This window comes from Diorhabda carinulata, chromosome 11, assembly GCF_026250575.1.
Source record: "Diorhabda carinulata isolate Delta chromosome 11, icDioCari1.1, whole genome shotgun sequence".
Lineage (NCBI taxonomy): Eukaryota > Metazoa > Arthropoda > Insecta > Coleoptera > Chrysomelidae > Diorhabda > Diorhabda carinulata.
The window spans coordinates 8,317,546-8,334,422 of record NC_079470.1 but is presented as its reverse complement, the minus strand read 5'-3'; the positions used below and the strand labels follow the sequence as shown (position 1 = coordinate 8,334,422).

Sequence of the window (16,877 nt, the reverse complement as noted above, 5' to 3'; positions counted from 1 at the left end):
TAAATAAAGTAAATAAGGTCAGAAAAGAATATATAACTGTCACAAAAAACTGGACGTGACTGAAACAAAATAATACTTTTTTTAATGAGCGTACCTCAAAACAAATAAAAATCATCACAACGTTCGTGTGACAAAAATAGTATTTACCAGTATTATTACATTAAACAGGGCCCTACAAAATCGTATCATCAAACTTTTTATTTCATTTGCAAATGATAAACGATTATAAATCCATTATGTCATACCTTATGAAATGTTTTGGGCTACCCAATTACATGAATTTAGTATACTTATTTCAAAAATTTTACAAAATATCTAAATCTAAGTACGAAATATTTCTTGTGAATATGTATTCGTTCATTCAAGTGCAGTGAACGAAATTCAAAAACATATAGACTTACTTTAAAATGTATTGAAGCTATAGAACTAATATTCACTGCAGCGTACTTCAAATCTGAAGAAGAAATTTATAAAGAAATTGATCAATGTAATATCAATTCTTATAAAACGATTAGAAATGGAAAATCTCGGAAAAACTATCTGAAGAAAATTTAACATTAAGTAAATGATTGCATTACTGCTGAACCGAAAAATGAAATTGAAAATACAAGAAGCAAAATATTCAATTAGTATCTTAAAAATTTTTCACGATAGAGATTGAACAGAATAATAAAATTTCTTTATGTCACACTGTATAGAATCAATAACACTATGAAAAAGGTTGGTATCAGAAATTAAGTTGGTCCTACGATATTCAATCTATACCATCCTACCTTTAAAAAGAGATTAGTGATTATTAGTATGGCTAATACAACTATCAGATTCTGGCATTGGGCAATCAAAAATTGTGTTGAGGCACAGATATAAATACATTTTATAAAGAATTGATAAGCAAAATAGATCATAAACATTAAAATGTAAAACACCCAGTTGAAATTTCTGAAACCGTTGTTGGTATTCATAATGAATTCACTGTTTACACCACGCGTCAAATCTGAAGACGATAACTTGGTTATCGAAACGCGCGTCACACAATGTAATCGTGAGTGTAGGTGTAGTGGTGGTGTAAACAGTGTATTTAGTACAGTTTTACAATTTAAATAAATATGAAAATATAAGTCACTAATGTCATAATTCATTATCAAAATATGTTAGTAGTCAAAAATTTATAACACCAAATTATATATGTGGATTCTTTTTAATTTTTAATTAATAATAAATTAATTGAGACATGCTGTTTATCTAGGGCAGATTTTTCAATATTTAGAATATAGATTAAAAAGTCATCGACACGATAAAATAATCATGAAAAATCCAAAAACAAACATTTAATTAATAAAATCTTTAAAACAGAGTTCAATAAAAAAGACAAGCTTTGTAAATGGTAGATATACGCGTATGTAATAATAACGGCATTTTTTATTTCTTCTATAAATTTCAATGTAATCTTTAATAATTAACAATTGTGTCTTTTACGTATATTGCATAACACAAAATGTCTACAGATATTTTTTAATATTCACGTGCTAGTTAATCTATTATTTTGGCTGATTTAAGGTCGTTATGCTGGATATCCATAATAAACTTCGTTATTCATTAAAATAAATAAACCAGATTGTTTATTCAATGAAATAAGAACATATTTATAATAACAAAACAATTAGTTTTACCATTGAAATTAAGTAGAAGTTTTTACCATCCACATTGACGTTCATAGTTATTTTCAGTGTTTCACATTTTTCATTGTAGCGAGTCATATGATTTTATTTTATTGTATTCGAATTTCTGTAATATACTTTAAAATAAAAATATTTCTGAGTAGAGAATGAAATCTTTCCAACGCAACGATGTATCGCAAGCGTATACTTTTCCCATTTAAAAAATTCAACCTGCCATTCGAAGGGGGCTAAAAGTAGCGACCGTCTTTTCCCGATGAAGAATGTCGAATATAAATTGAATTTGACTTTCGATTGTAGTAAAATTATTCACTATATCATAATAATATTCAAGAAATTAGTTAGAAATAATTCTATAATAAATAATTCAATATTTAATTGCAGACTTTTAAAAAAGTTACAAAATGACAAATTAAATTCAATAAGAAATAATTATCGGTTCTGGATTTTAAATATATGCTATTTAAAAAACTAACAAGTGTAAAAAAATATGAAACTGAAAGTAAAAGTAAATAAATACTTACAAGTAATTTTTAACAACATTAACAATCAAAATAACTATTCTTATTAGACATTTAAAAAGCAATTGTTTAAGTTTACATCACTAATTTATTTTGTTAACAATAATAACAATATTCTGATAAATTCAAACACTAGAATAACCTTGTTGTGTATAGATGCATGTAACGAATGCCTCATGGCGAATTTAGTCGAAACTACCTGTGGTTGATGATTGTAAACAAGGCTAATAACAGGTTAGTATTAAGAATTAAGAGTGAATGCCGTTGAAAATAATATTTTAATAATCAAGTAGAATTGAAATTATGTAAACATTTCGCAATAAAACTAGTTCACATTAAAAATATGCATACCTAGTAGAAACAAACAATTGATACGGAAACATTTCTTGAATTTTTCTAATCCAGGTTTTATAATTCATAATTCTATGAGTACAGGAATTGGAAGAAAAGCTGTTAATTAATAGAACTAATTTTCTCATAATATGTACAATAAAAACATGGTAGAATAACAATTTACAATTTTAGTTGTTTTCATAAATACGAGGATTGTCTGAGAAGTTTCCGACCTAACAAAGGAACAATACCTCTTTTTCCATAATTCTTTTACTTTCAAGTATAACTTCTTTTAAGTTAATACACTTTTTCCAGCAATACTGTAACCGTCCAAATAGTTCCTCTACAAATGGCGCGTGTGATAACGGGAAAATTTAACAAGTCACTGTGGGCCAGATCTGGTAAATTCACTGGGTGGAAAATCAATTCATGAATTTTAGCCATAGCGAGCCGAACCGAGCCATTTCTTCAGCTATAAAAACAAAAAATAGTCACATGGATCTATACGAACTATACAGCAGATGAAGGAACAGCACTTGAGAGCTGAGTTTATGTATTAGAAAATTTCGAAGAGCTAGCTTGACAAGTATCAAAACCGAGCTTTTGTACTAAAAAATACGTAGGAGGCCAGTACTGCTATAAAAAGTATAAATTATAAAAATAAAGTGTTTCTAACTTTTTTATTTTTTCCTTGATTCCGATGATTGGATACAAGTTAATTAACCTAGTACCAGTTATAAATAGTTTATGTAAAGTCTAACAGCACTTCGTAAAGAAGAATTCTCAGTCAGGAACTCTAGAGTGACTCTGAATGGAAGAAATAAGGAATATAGATCTCTTCAGAACTGAAATAGACGCATCAAGGTCAGCAGCAGAAATCGTGTGGCTTCATAGTAGATTATTGTCAACCAAACAAATGAAAAACAAAAAAAAAATAAAACAAAATCTCTTAATCAAAATGAAAAAATAGAAAATACATCATTTTCCACAACTTCATATAATTATTAAAACCATATACAAACTTATTTATGTGAAATTTAAGTTTCTTTTGGATACACCTATGTTCTATAGATCTCGAAAAAGCATTCGACAGACTCAATAGAAATGAAATATGAAAAATTCTAGAATACACACTAATAGAAAAAACTAATAGACGCAGTCAGAGCCTTATATAAACAGAAAAAATTAGTCAGAGTTAGGTAAGAGGTATCAAATATGTTCGAAGCAACAAAAGGAGTGAAGCAAGAATGTATAATAAGCCTTTTATCAATTTCTTTAGTGTTAAAGCAACTGGAAAATGGAAGACATAAAAATTTCGGGCATGCTATATGCAGATGACATAGTAATAATGACAGAAGATGAGAGAACTCAAGATGATAGTAAAACGAAGGGAGAAGACTCATAAGTTAAAACTAAATACATCAAAAATAGAGTCAGAAATTGTAAATATTATTGGCATGAAATTAACACAACATAAAAGACTGAAACAAGAGATAAACGCAATTAAGATTAGCCAAAAAGTATCCGCCAAAATAAATAAAAATAGAAATATATAATAGATGTAGCCGTATCCATATTATTACTCAGATCAAAAACATAAACTCTTACACGGAAACATAAAAGCAAAATATGAAGTACGTATCTAAATAAATGGAAAATGAAACATGATACGACAAAATGAGGAATATCATTATAAGAGAAAACAGGACGAAGAAAGATTAATAACGAAGATGTGAGAAGCACGAACATACAAAAACAATAAAGTAAGACCAAGGTGGAGCTGGACAGAAGAAATAAAAATGACAGAAAAAGATGTATGATATGGAAGGTAATAAAACAAAAGACACCGAATAAGACAGAATAGAAATAGCTGTGGAAAATGAGTCCACCCAATGACTCAACTGTAACAAGGCATACACCTGAAAAGCGTCAGGATTAAGCTAAGCTTATAATTTTTTTCTTCATCTAAATTATCGTATAATTTTGTTTTCATAATTCATCTCTACATAATCTTTTGATTTGGTTTGTAAATATGTTCAGTATAAACATGAGTATACTAAAACATATTTGTAATTAATTTTGGTTAAAGTTGCCACGTTGAAAGTTTGCTAACTATTTTTTATCATATTCATTTTTCTTCTTGAATTCGAATGTATTGGAATATTTTTGACGTACCCAGTTTTATAAGTCAAAGAATATTTTCACAATACTAATAATTAAATAAAAGTCATAAGATATTAATGAAACCGACTCTGTACATTTTTTACACAATTAATTTGTTGCTATCAGGTATTAGCATATTTAAAAATACCAAATTCCAAACTAATTGCCAATGATGATTTAGCAAAAGCATGTTAAGAATTTTACTTCGATTACTAAGTGAGTAAGAATTTAGTTATACATACAGGGGTTATCTAAATTCTCAAAATACACCGAAAATCAAGAATATTTAACAATATGAGCATGGTTATGTTAGGTTTGCGCCATTCCATAACCTAACCTAACCATCACTTCACACCCGAAATAAAAATCAATCAAAACAATGGACTGAATAGGGAGGACCGGCTCCAAAGAAGGCATAGATCGTTCCATCTGCAGACAAGGTCATGTCGTCTGTTTTTTGGGATGCACATGGGATAATTCTAATTCACTATCTTGAAAAAGGAAAAACTATCGATGGTAAGTATTATGTGAACTGATTGCAACGTTTGAGCGAAGAAATCAAACAAAAACGGCCGCATTTGGCTAAGAAGAAAGTGTTGTTCCATCAATAAAATGCACCAGCTCACACAGCCAAAATTAATGAATTAAAGTTTGAATTGCTACATCATGCATCTCATACGCTAGATTTAACCCCCTCGTATGATTTTCTGTTCCCAGTCTTAAAAAAATGGCTCGGTCAAAAATTTTTTCAAATAATGAACAGGTGATGTCGGCAGTTAATGACTATTTTGAGGAGCTTGACAATTCTTTTTATAAACTTTTATATAAACTTATTGATCATCGCTGAAAAAAGTGTATAGAGCTAGAAGGAGATTACGTTGGAAAATAAATATATTTTTTCCAAAAATTTTGTGTTTTCTTTGTTGGGCCAGGTAATTCTGGGACCATCCCCGTATGGCAAAATTGAGTTTCTTATTAAGCAAACAAAAGAAGTCAAAAATAATTATCGTCCCCTGGCTTCAGGAAAGCACTTGAGTGGAGGCAAAGTAAATGGCTAAAATCGCTTCAGCTATAGAATAATAGAGAAAAGAAAGTAAATAGTGAAATCAGTTACTGGAATAATTTACAGGAATTGAGACAGGCAGAGAGGCAAAGATACTTCTGGAAAACTATAACCAGGTAAGATCTGTATGTACCATCGAAAGAAAGAATATTCTACGATGTCTTGTGCAAATACTGTTGTGAGGAGGACGAAACTTATATCCATATTTTCTCGAAGTGTGAAAGACTCCGGAGCATTACACCTGGGAGAGTATGAAATAGAAGATGATCTCTGGCAGCTAGAGCTATCCTACATTCTGAACTTTCTAAAAGGAGTGGGATTAATAAATCAGCTGTAAGCTGAGGATTCCCAGGGCCACAGCAAGTAAAAGAGACATAATAGACCTTTTGGGACGTAGTGTACATGGCACTCTAATCACATACATACAACATCCACCAACTTCTAATACGTCTTATACTTCCGGTAGTAACTTGGAATAATATAGTATTAACTGATGCTATAATTTCATTAACCTCAATTTTGTTAACTGCTTTGCCTTATTATAATCAATTTTTTTAACTGTGCTGGACCCACTATACATCAGTAAGTAAAGTTTTGAATCAAAGAAATCAAACGTTTTCCACGCCGTGTAGAAAATCAAATTCCGGTATCAACTGTCGAATCTATATCAATCACAGGTTCATAAGCATTTTTTCGATTTGGAATTTGATCCGCGAACAAAACTATCTTATACTGACGGCTTTGAGTGTAGATCAACAACAATATTGATATAATTTCAGAATAGGAACAAATTACAAAGAAGTTTTATTAACACATAACAGTAAGTCAACAAAAAATAGCATAACACACGCAAACGATTAGAGATAGTAATGTAAAAGAATATTCAATTATAGATAATTATGTTGATTGTTTAAACAAATAAACGATACCTAATTCAACATCCTCTGTCCAGTTCAATATAAGGATTATTGTGGAAGAAATATAAATAATTGTAACACAAGCAATTGACATACAAGTGTTAATATTTATTGAAAATATCTCTTGTAATAAATTAACGGTTAGTGATAACATGATTTGTAGGGAAATCACTCATTAGCTCGAGTTACATGACCCAATTTAACCACGTGATCTGATTTCAACTGAAAATGTCCTTTAGTGATATACACAAAATATAATCTTTTGTTTTTTTATATTAGAACATTGAATGGTTAGGTTCTATAATCAACTCTAATGAAATCATGTTCTTATTTTGAAAAGTGTCTGATATATCTTAAGTAAGTATATTTGCATGAAGTAGAATATTTTGTTTTATATTCAATTAATTTATTATTGGACAGTGTCACTTAGTAAAAAAAGTTTCATTATGAAAACAAACTGCGTATATAGTATTATTACGACTGAAAATGTTTAGAGACAGCTTGATGTGTTTTAATGAGTGTGGTTTTTAACATTAAAAACATCAAAATGTTTATTATTTATTGCTAATTCGAATTCTATGATATCATCACAATAAATATGAATAGAAAATCAGTGATATTATTTCAATAAATAACTTGTTTTATTCAAATATATTTGAATTTAAATTGATAATGCAACCCAATAGGGCTTCATCTTATTTATCAAAAAACCCCAAGGATTTCTACCTAAACACCTCACCAAACAAGCAGGAAAATTCGATCCACAGTTTGTCAAAAAAACGATAGTGAAGAGCAGATATTAAGACGATAATAATACTCAACGACCCAGTTTGATTATAGAATTATAGATTAAAAAAACGGATGCTATTCACAACGGCATATACAGGGACTTCTGTAAACAATTTTGAACTATCTACATCCATTTTTGCACGTACCGTTTATAATGAATTATTGTAATTTACAAACTGCAATATACAGTGCAATATTACCCGAAGTGTTTGTTTCTCTGAGTGATATATGCGTCGTAAAAATAATATTATTAAAATTCGCTGGTAGCTTCCTTCAACAAAATGATTATTGCAACTGTATCTTAAGAGCTTATTTGACGAATGTGATTTATATCGTATTGTACAGTGTATTTAGAATTTGATGACGAAACTCATAATGAAAGATAGATAATGACGGTTGTGTAGCGGTCACATTTGTTTGCAGAACATTTCAAACGTGATATGAAGTTGTCTAACGCAAAGTGTTACCGCTATCTTAATTCAGGCCTTAAAAAAACTTCAAAGTACAATCCTTGGTAAAGCAGTAATCGATTCGGAAAGAAAGAACAGGATTTCTTTCTATTTCATTTGAAACGTTTGATGATAATTTCCGCTCTTTTATTTCTCTTTTAAGAGCCAATGTTTCTGGTTTTTGGTTTTTGTGTTTTGAGAAAAATACTATTGAGAAGAATATATTAATTTTAATAAAGTGTGATGACTTCAGAAAGGCTATAGATAGGTATTGGGAATATTTATGAGTTATGAGGATGATCATAGAAGTACTTGATCCAACAAAGAAAACACAAAAAATATATTCATTTTTCAATGTAATCTCCTTTTAGCCCCAAACACTTTTACCAGCGATTTTCAATAAGCTCGATACCCTTGTTATAATAAGAATCGTCAAACTCCTCAAAATAGCCAAGTCTGGGAACGGAAAATCATCCAAGGGGGCAAAATCTATCAAATAGGGTGCATGAAGTAGCAATTCAAATTTTAATTTATTTTGGCCATTGCAATAACGGATGTGTGAACTGGTGTATTGTCTTAATAAATCACTTTCTTCTAAGCCAAATGCGGTGGTTTTTGTTGATTTGATCAAACCTTGCAATAAATTCGCATAATACTCGCCGTTGATAGTTTTTCCTTTAAGATAGTCAATAAAAATTATCACAGGCGCAACCAATAAGCGATACCTTGACCTTTCCTGGAGATGAAACGGTCTTTGCCTTCTTTGGAGCCGGTTCTCCCTTTTCAGTTAATTGTTTTGATTATTCTTTTGTTTCGGTGATGTGATGGACCCACGTTTCATCCATGGTTATGGAACGGCGCAAAAATTCGGCTTTTTTTTTCTATGAAATAATGCCAGAAACTTGATGGTGTCGTCACCTCATTTGGTCGACTACTACGATGCTGGTCTTCGCAGGTAGTACGGCCTCGTTAAAACTTTGCTGTCCAATATTTTATTATTGATAACGAAGAAAAAGTCTCACTCAGAGTAGAATATAGTTCAACTTTTATATTGGTTAGACACTAATGACTTTCAAAGTATTGCATCATACGAAGACCAATTTTTCCATGTTTACAAATTCACTGGAAACGTTCACTATTGATGTCTGCAAAACAAATACTAAAGAACGTGGCATCTACTTTCTAATACAGTGTTATTTTCAAGCAGCTACCGCCATCTATAGGTAAAATGGGGACTCTGAAACCATCCTCGTATAATAGAAAAATGAGTAAGCTCGTCAATTCGTTGATAATATATAAGGGACTCTATTTGAAGTACTGATGTACAATATTTTGAACACTCTATCATAAGATAATGGAACATCAAACATCACGATAACGTGATTAACTTGACTTGTCAAAATTAAATGGGTTAATCAAGTTTAAACTCATGCTATTCATTTCGACAAAAAATGGAACATCTCAATAACGTCAAAACTTAGGTGCACGAAACCTTATTAAAACTTCATTTTATTTTAATTTTATAATTTTAGTTTGTAGATGAATGTTCAATTTTGAAATATACAACCTCGATAAAAAGATATTACTTTAATCAATAAGTGTTTGCTGAGAAAGACATTTGGAGAAATCTAACTCTTGATATAGACACTTCATTAGTTGTAACGAGCTTTTTTATAGTTATTGTTTGGAAAATTTAAATAGTGCCTTATGATTTGTATAAAGTTTTTATACCTCGACGAGTAGTGATTAAAATGTAAATAAGTTTTATTGTATCTATATACACGCAATATAATTCAAATTCGCGCGAGTCTTGAATTATAATTTTTTGAAGGACGCTTACCCAATTTCAAGCTAATTGACGATAACATTTCTAGTAAACTATTCCAACAAGACAACTTATTTAACAATTAATTAAGTTTAATTTGTTGTTTGGTCACTAAATTTGGAAATTATACATTGTAATACGAGGCTATCTCTTCTCAGTTTTTATATTTATATCATACCATCATATTTTCACTGGTTTGTATGAAAATGTATGTCAATATCTCTATACACCTCTGGCACTTATCACAATGACGATTTTATAAGAGGATAGTTTGAAATATTTGCAATCTCATATAAGTTTAGTTATAAATTTGTGCATGAGGTGAGAGAATCTCTCTAAAATTTCAGCGAGTTTATACGCTTACTTTCTGTTCTAGAATCGTATAAGACTCGAAAATAAATTGCTCGTATACAAAGATAATTTTGTCGTAAAGAATTTAACTATGGGGCTGCAGTAAGCCATCAAATACGAAGATTCTCCAAACATTTCAATCCAAAACACTCCGTATGTTAAGTAGAGCCCCAGGTACGTTACTAACCAACTAAATTTTACTCAATTTGACTACAAAAGAGAGCTGTTAAATATTTACTCGGAATAAACAGCAGGGCTCACTACTGGGACTTCTGACTCTTCCTTCTCTAATTTCAGAATGGTCGTCGCACGGCTATCCACTTAGGAACGTGGAGCACCTACTCCATGTTCAGAATTAGTTAAAGGCTCAATATTTTACAATGTAACAAAATGCACAATCACTTGCCAATTGAAATAAAATCTATATCATCCTTTCCCGTATTCCATAATAATTTGAGGGCATATTTACTGGAAAGTGCCTTCTACACTGTAAACGACTTTTATTCTAATAATAATATTTAATTCACGACATGCTGCATACTGGTTTAATTTTAGAATGTTTTATTTTGTTTGTATCTTTATTTAGTTGTTTTTATGTTTGTTTTTTTAGTTTTTATACATTTGTCTCTAAATTGTAACAATTTTAACAAATAAAACATTTCTCTCTCTCTCTGTTTCATATACACACACATACACAATTCATAACAATTTGAGCATACTACTAATCAAAGATTTAATAAAGAACTATTCCACAAGATCCAAGAATCGATCCAATGGCCACAACAGTTATTTAGTAACTAATTTATTGAACCAGTCACTAGAAAAGAGAAAATTGTGGAGAAAATGGCCAGAAAATCTCCCACCATAAATACTCTCAGAATACCGTCAATGGATGGCTCCTGACTCACTTTAGTGAATGCAATAAACCACACTAATGAATGAGCTAGATCAAAAAAGTTGATTTCTCACGATGGATTAACGCCAAAATAGATTTATCGGATCAATATAGACTAGACTGAGTATTTTCACCTTGGACCAAAAGCGCATCCGGATGAATATTTTCCAGGGTTTATTGATGCGAATCTTCGTACTTTAATGAAGCTAGCAATCAAATATTCAATAACCTTTCTTTACTAATATTAGTCAAATTCTGATACGACATTTCCGATAGTTTACTGAGTGACATAGTTTCCTTAATATAACCTAAATTATCATTATCATGACAATAATGCCTCACATATGTACATCTCTTACTATAAAACTTTGTAGCACCCTACTTTTAAAAGAAATTAGATCTCCTAAATATAATTAATCGAATGAAGAATGTGTCCAATCAACCTTATCGCATTTTTACTAAGATCTTTTGTTTGGTCCAAGGACTGACCATTTATCAGACTCGATTCCATTCTCAAAACAAACTGCGTCAATGGTATTCGTTGGACAGGAAGCTTCACTATTTATTAAAAAAAAAACTAATGGATTTAGATGATCAGTGTTTAATAATTTATCAATTAAAGAAACCAAGAGAAAATACACAGAAATCCGAAAAATCATATCAAATATTCTTGCCTAATAAACTAAAAAGAAACTACGAAGATGTGTTGTTAGGACAGGATGAAGAACTGGAACAGGAAGAAATATATAGGGAGGGAAATAGAAAATGTGGATCTAGTGGAGAAACCAACAGAAAAAGAAATCTTAGGACAGATAGAAAATTTGAAAACTATAATAGTGCAGGAGAGAATAAGATTCCAGTTAAAAACGGCGAGGAATATATGCAGATATAAATTGGTACAATAATACGGAAAAAACAAATGCGTTAGAAGTGGAATAATTCAATAATCCAATATACAACAACGAAGATGAAAGTGAGTGTGGAAATTATTCTGGATGTGTTATGTGAAAAGATTTGACTAGAGTTGTGAGAAACAGATTAAACGAGTACCGAAAAAAAAAATGTGGAAGGAGGTTTCAAGAAAGGAAGATGGGTCAGATATTCACCTGAAGATGATAATTGGAAAAAGCTATGAGCGAAATATTAGGATACTCGTAAAGTATCATAGAAATTTAGGGTTCCAAAGGGCTTAAAGACGATATCCCACTTGTACAGTAGCTTTTAGTTTACTGTTGGAAACAAAATGTACGATACAGTAAGATACGAAAAATGGGGTTCATTAATCACCATAAACAGCAAATAATTGCATAAACAGAAAATTTTAGTCTGGAATCTAGAGCAAATGATGCAATGAAAAGAGCATTCTGTAAACTAGACAGACTGAAATAAATAAGAGAATAGCGAGAGTAAGTTAATCGTGGAATTTTTAAGTAAGTTAATAAGGTCACAGGAGTTATCTGGATCAGCATATATCGAACAATAGTAACATGGGTTTTATGGAAAAGACAGGTGTTGAGAAGAATTTTTGAGTGAATAAAAACAAATGAAGGATTTTGGAGAAATAATAAGAGGATGCCAAAAACTAGACATGCAAAATTAGTGATAGAAGAAGGTGAAAGAAGAAAAGGAAGGAATAAGAAAAATTGTTGTGTCCAGTGTTAACACTAAATTGGAAAGCAAAATTTTAGAAACTTTTTCTATTAAAAACCTTTTTTTTTCATAAAATTTTAATAAACCAATTATTGTTTCGAAAAATTTTGAAAACATATTTGTTCTGATGCCAGATTAATTTTGAAAATGAAAATATGGATATGATTTGTTGATTACAATTACAACTATCTTAAAATCTATACGAATAATAGAAAAAATTTAAGATTTCAGTAGATTAATTTTTCATCAATTCTAATGATAGTGGCCAAAAATTCGTGCTGAAAAAATGATATACGTAAATAGACAAAAAAACTAGGTACCTGTTATCTACACAAACATAATCACCACATGATTGAGTTTAAAAAAAATAAAATATCACTCGATAAAATCCCCACTTCGATAAATTTCAATTTACAATAAACCGCAAATAACATTCAACGAACCGTTCAATGTTTTTATACCAAGAAACAACAACTTTTTGAAAGACCACTATTGTTGAGTATTTGATCAAAGTTAAGTGCTATCTAACATTTACTAACACACACACCAGTGGTAGATCAACAATAATGAAATATGGATTCAGTATAGAATGATGCGATACCAGCTTAGCATATAAATGTTATATAAGAACCAACGCATTGAAAAAAAATCCTTGAGAGTCTCTAACTATTAGATCAGGTACACATACTGGTCGACTATTTCACGATAAATAATTGGTTGATATTTTAATTTGTAGTTTTGATTGCTGACAGGGTTTCGATAATTAACAATCACCATGGAAAGCAGTTAAGTGTGACAAACTATACATATTTTGTCACATCGTTCTAACCAAAATAAGTTGAATATGCGCAATTATTTTCAAAGGAAGTTCTACTGGTTATACAGGATAATTACTTCAGAATAATAACAAGCACATTGAAAAGCTTTTTTCTAAATGTCGATAATTTGAGATATTTTACTTTTGTCTGAAAATTTGAATCGAGAATTGAGCTGTGTTTGTTCTTGGATCCATAATTAGGTAACATTTAAAGTTTCAGAACAATTATTTATTGTACAACGAATAAAACAAATGCATGAACGTAGTCTAGTCTCATCTTATTATTGCACACATTCAAATGTTCTAGGCATTGAGGTATCACACATTCTTTGAGTACTTCTTCTTATCCTTTCTTCTTTGATCAAGATGATTCGATTGGTACTTTCTCATCTCAATTCTTCCTATTACATTCAAAACTAGAAACGGAATTAAATTACGTATTACCTTAACTTATTTTCATATTTCACTTAACATTGTAATTAACAGCTAGATTTGAAAATTTAGGGAAGTTTCGCTTCAACACATATCAGGATTAATGACCCTCATGGCGTTTTAGGCTTGAAACATCTGCTCCTGCATTAATTGAAATAGTCGGAAATGATCCTCGAAAACAGTGGCCTGTATATAAAACTGAAATCGGTGATTGCAAAAATCTCGCTATATCTTTTGCCATGGTGCTAAATTTATTTACTCCCACGGACTGTTTTGTACATTTTCCATTTCTGTGATTATCACAATGAATGTTTCATATATACACTTTAGAGTTTCTCTATTGAAAATAACATGTCACATGAAATTAAAAAGGAATTTTACCTCAAATAGGTTAAAATGAATACCATAAGAAAATTATGAGGGGTCTCCTCTATAACAACATTTCCTTATCCCTTTAGACATCACTCCTGCAAGAAAGTGGAATTATTAACCCTCTCTTCTTCTGTTCGATCAAGAACATTTCTTAATGTCGAATCTCTTTCTATAACCAAAAATACTTACGACATCATCATTTTTAGCCTAGACTGCTAATTAAGAGTGGAATAAAATAAGATACAATACACGATACAATTTCGTGTCTTTCTCTTCCCAGCCAAAAAATTGAGTTGCACAATTTTGCAGGGAGGCAGAGCTGATCCGTCGATGTTATTTGTCGGTAAACGGAAGATGTCGTCGTTTCGCAAAATATTGCGCGTCCAAAAATGCAACATTTGAGTAGGAGAGGGGACCGGACCGGTTAGTAGCTGCTCTGCTGTACGCATTTTATGCCGGGCTGTTAGAGTAAAGAGAAGGCCGAAATTTCCGCACAGCAGTTGGTTCGTCTCTAGAAATTTCGAAATGTAGGTATCGAAATCAAATTTGGTATATCATAAAACGGCAATTACTACTAGATCGTGGCTCCGTATTATACAAAGTGTCTATCTATATATTATTAATAGACTATTTGCACTTTTATGTAAATATTCACTTTTCTTATTTTGATGTCTACATATTGTTTATGTTATGTATTGTACGGTTTATTATGTATATTCAAATGTGTAAATATTTATTAATAGCCTTTAGATTCAAAAACTTGTGAGACAGTGTAATAACTACATGGGCGCGCTGTGTTTAATGAGAAAAGTATAGATATATTATACCACAAGAGCTGAAATTCTGTAATATAATAGTTAAGTAAATGAGTTAATTGAAAAAAATATCCAGCTTTCTATTTAGTGGGGGAAAAGTGTCCAGCTGATGCATTCAAAGAAACAACGCGCCCGAGCGAATGCCGATGCGCAGCGTCTTTAATTGCATCGGCTGGACACTTTTCCCCACTAAATATGAAGCTGGATGATTTTTTTCGTTCAAGTTATTACCAAATTTCAGCTTCTGCGGTATAAGATTACTCAGTGCGCATTTTTCACTGCTTTACGTGAAAAGCTAGGGCATAATCCCCCACTCTACATTCGGCTGGATACGTTTTTTCTTTACTTTGTAACATATTGTGAATGTTAACAAAGCTTCAGCTTTTGCATGTTGGGAGGCTGCCGCTGCTACACCCCCCGGGAGTCCGCGAGCTGGAGGTCCATTCGTTCAATAGTGATACCAAATAAAGCTTAGGACAAGTTTTCAGCTTTTGTGGTTTTGGTCATCAAAAACGGTCGCTGGCTCCCGGACTAATATGCTTACTGGAACTACCTGCTAAGATAAGTATCGATATATATGTTTCGTTAAAAATACTAAAAGTAAAAAATAAGTTCAATTGGCTTATTTTCCTCTAACCTCAATTGCTGTTCATCAACATCTTCTTCGGGTATATTCAGTTCAAGTGCGGCTTGGTTATCAACTAGACTCTACAGACTGGGGTTGGAAGTTGGTAAACAATACATCATAACCCGTTGAAACTTCACTCCCACCTGCGCCGGAATAACTGTTGAACACAATTTTTTCCAACTGTGCAATTAAATTGTTGTATCGTCTTCATTCTCAGCAACCAGTGCGGTATCGTCATTAGCTAAGAAAAGAATAGCTGTTTCCTTCACCGTACAATTTTTTATGAACTCGTTCGTAAATATATTATTCAATTAGGAATAATTGATTGTGTTTCACTCGTAATATCTCCTGTTAGTATTTGATCTAAAAATCTAAATATCTCCTATACCATAAATTTTTTCGTGCTGAACAAATAGAAATCGATTGAAATATTTCTGTAAGAGTTATGGATTGTTAACCATTGGGCATGAGCCTGGCCTTCATATAGTATTGTAGAATTATTTATTCAGTCAAAAACACTACATGGACATACGTAAGCATCAATTAAAAATTCATAATCTTCGGATCTATAATTTAAAAAATATATTTCAATATAAGTTCTGATTTCGCAATTTTCAAGGCCTATAACACAGAAACGTCATCTACTTCCTTTCGAATTTTTTGCATCAAGTCCTGGAACACATATTTATGTATCCTCAAGTAGTTCAAGATCCCTTACGAGTGTTCAATATCTAAGGCTGATGTCTCCTATAATTCTAACCTAAGTGCAATAGAATAATATGTATTCGTCTGTAATTCATTCAAAATAAAACTTTTTGTGGAAAATGTTGAGGTAAAAGAGCTTGGATACATTTGGTATAGTGATGGTATAATTGTGGTTCTTTGAAAACTCAACTCATGGAATTGTGGTTAATATCTTTTAGGGTTTTGATAACATTTTTTTACGCTTGTTCATGGGCGCTCATCAGTTTCATTAAGAATTTCTAATATTATATTTCTAGCGACCAGGAATTGACCAGTATAGATTGAATTAGATAGAGTAGATTGGAAAACAAAAAAATGTATTTATGACAATATAAAGTTAGATGAAGGTGATGAGAGAACTTAATTTGGACAATCAGAGTGGGAATATCAAATAAAAGAAAAAATGCAGAAATGAAATCTAAAAAGCCATAGGCCTT

General features: G+C 31.1%; 1 protein-coding gene and 1 long non-coding RNA gene across 5 annotated transcripts in view; one reads left to right on the top strand and one right to left on the bottom strand.

Annotated features, from left to right (window-relative positions):
• Positions 1 to 13,339, bottom strand: part of LOC130899645 (aminopeptidase N-like) — a 34,162-nt gene extending 20,823 nt beyond the window's left edge. The window contains exons 1-2 of one of the 4 annotated variants that reach the window (XM_057809725.1): positions 12,953 to 13,199; positions 402 to 454 (exon numbers count right to left, since the gene is read on the bottom strand). The gene's annotated coding sequence lies outside the window, so the exon portion shown is untranslated. Of the gene's footprint in view, positions 1 to 401; positions 455 to 2,200; positions 2,456 to 12,952 lie in introns of those variants that run through there. The other 3 variants (XM_057809723.1, XM_057809724.1, XM_057809722.1) reach the window with 3 other exon arrangements.
• Positions 6,904 to 10,724, top strand: LOC130899646 (uncharacterized). The gene is made up of 3 exons (XR_009060048.1): positions 6,904 to 7,030; positions 10,113 to 10,261; positions 10,385 to 10,724. It is a non-coding gene; the product is annotated as an uncharacterized LOC130899646 (long non-coding RNA).
• Positions 13,340 to 16,877: the final 3,538 nt, after the last annotated feature.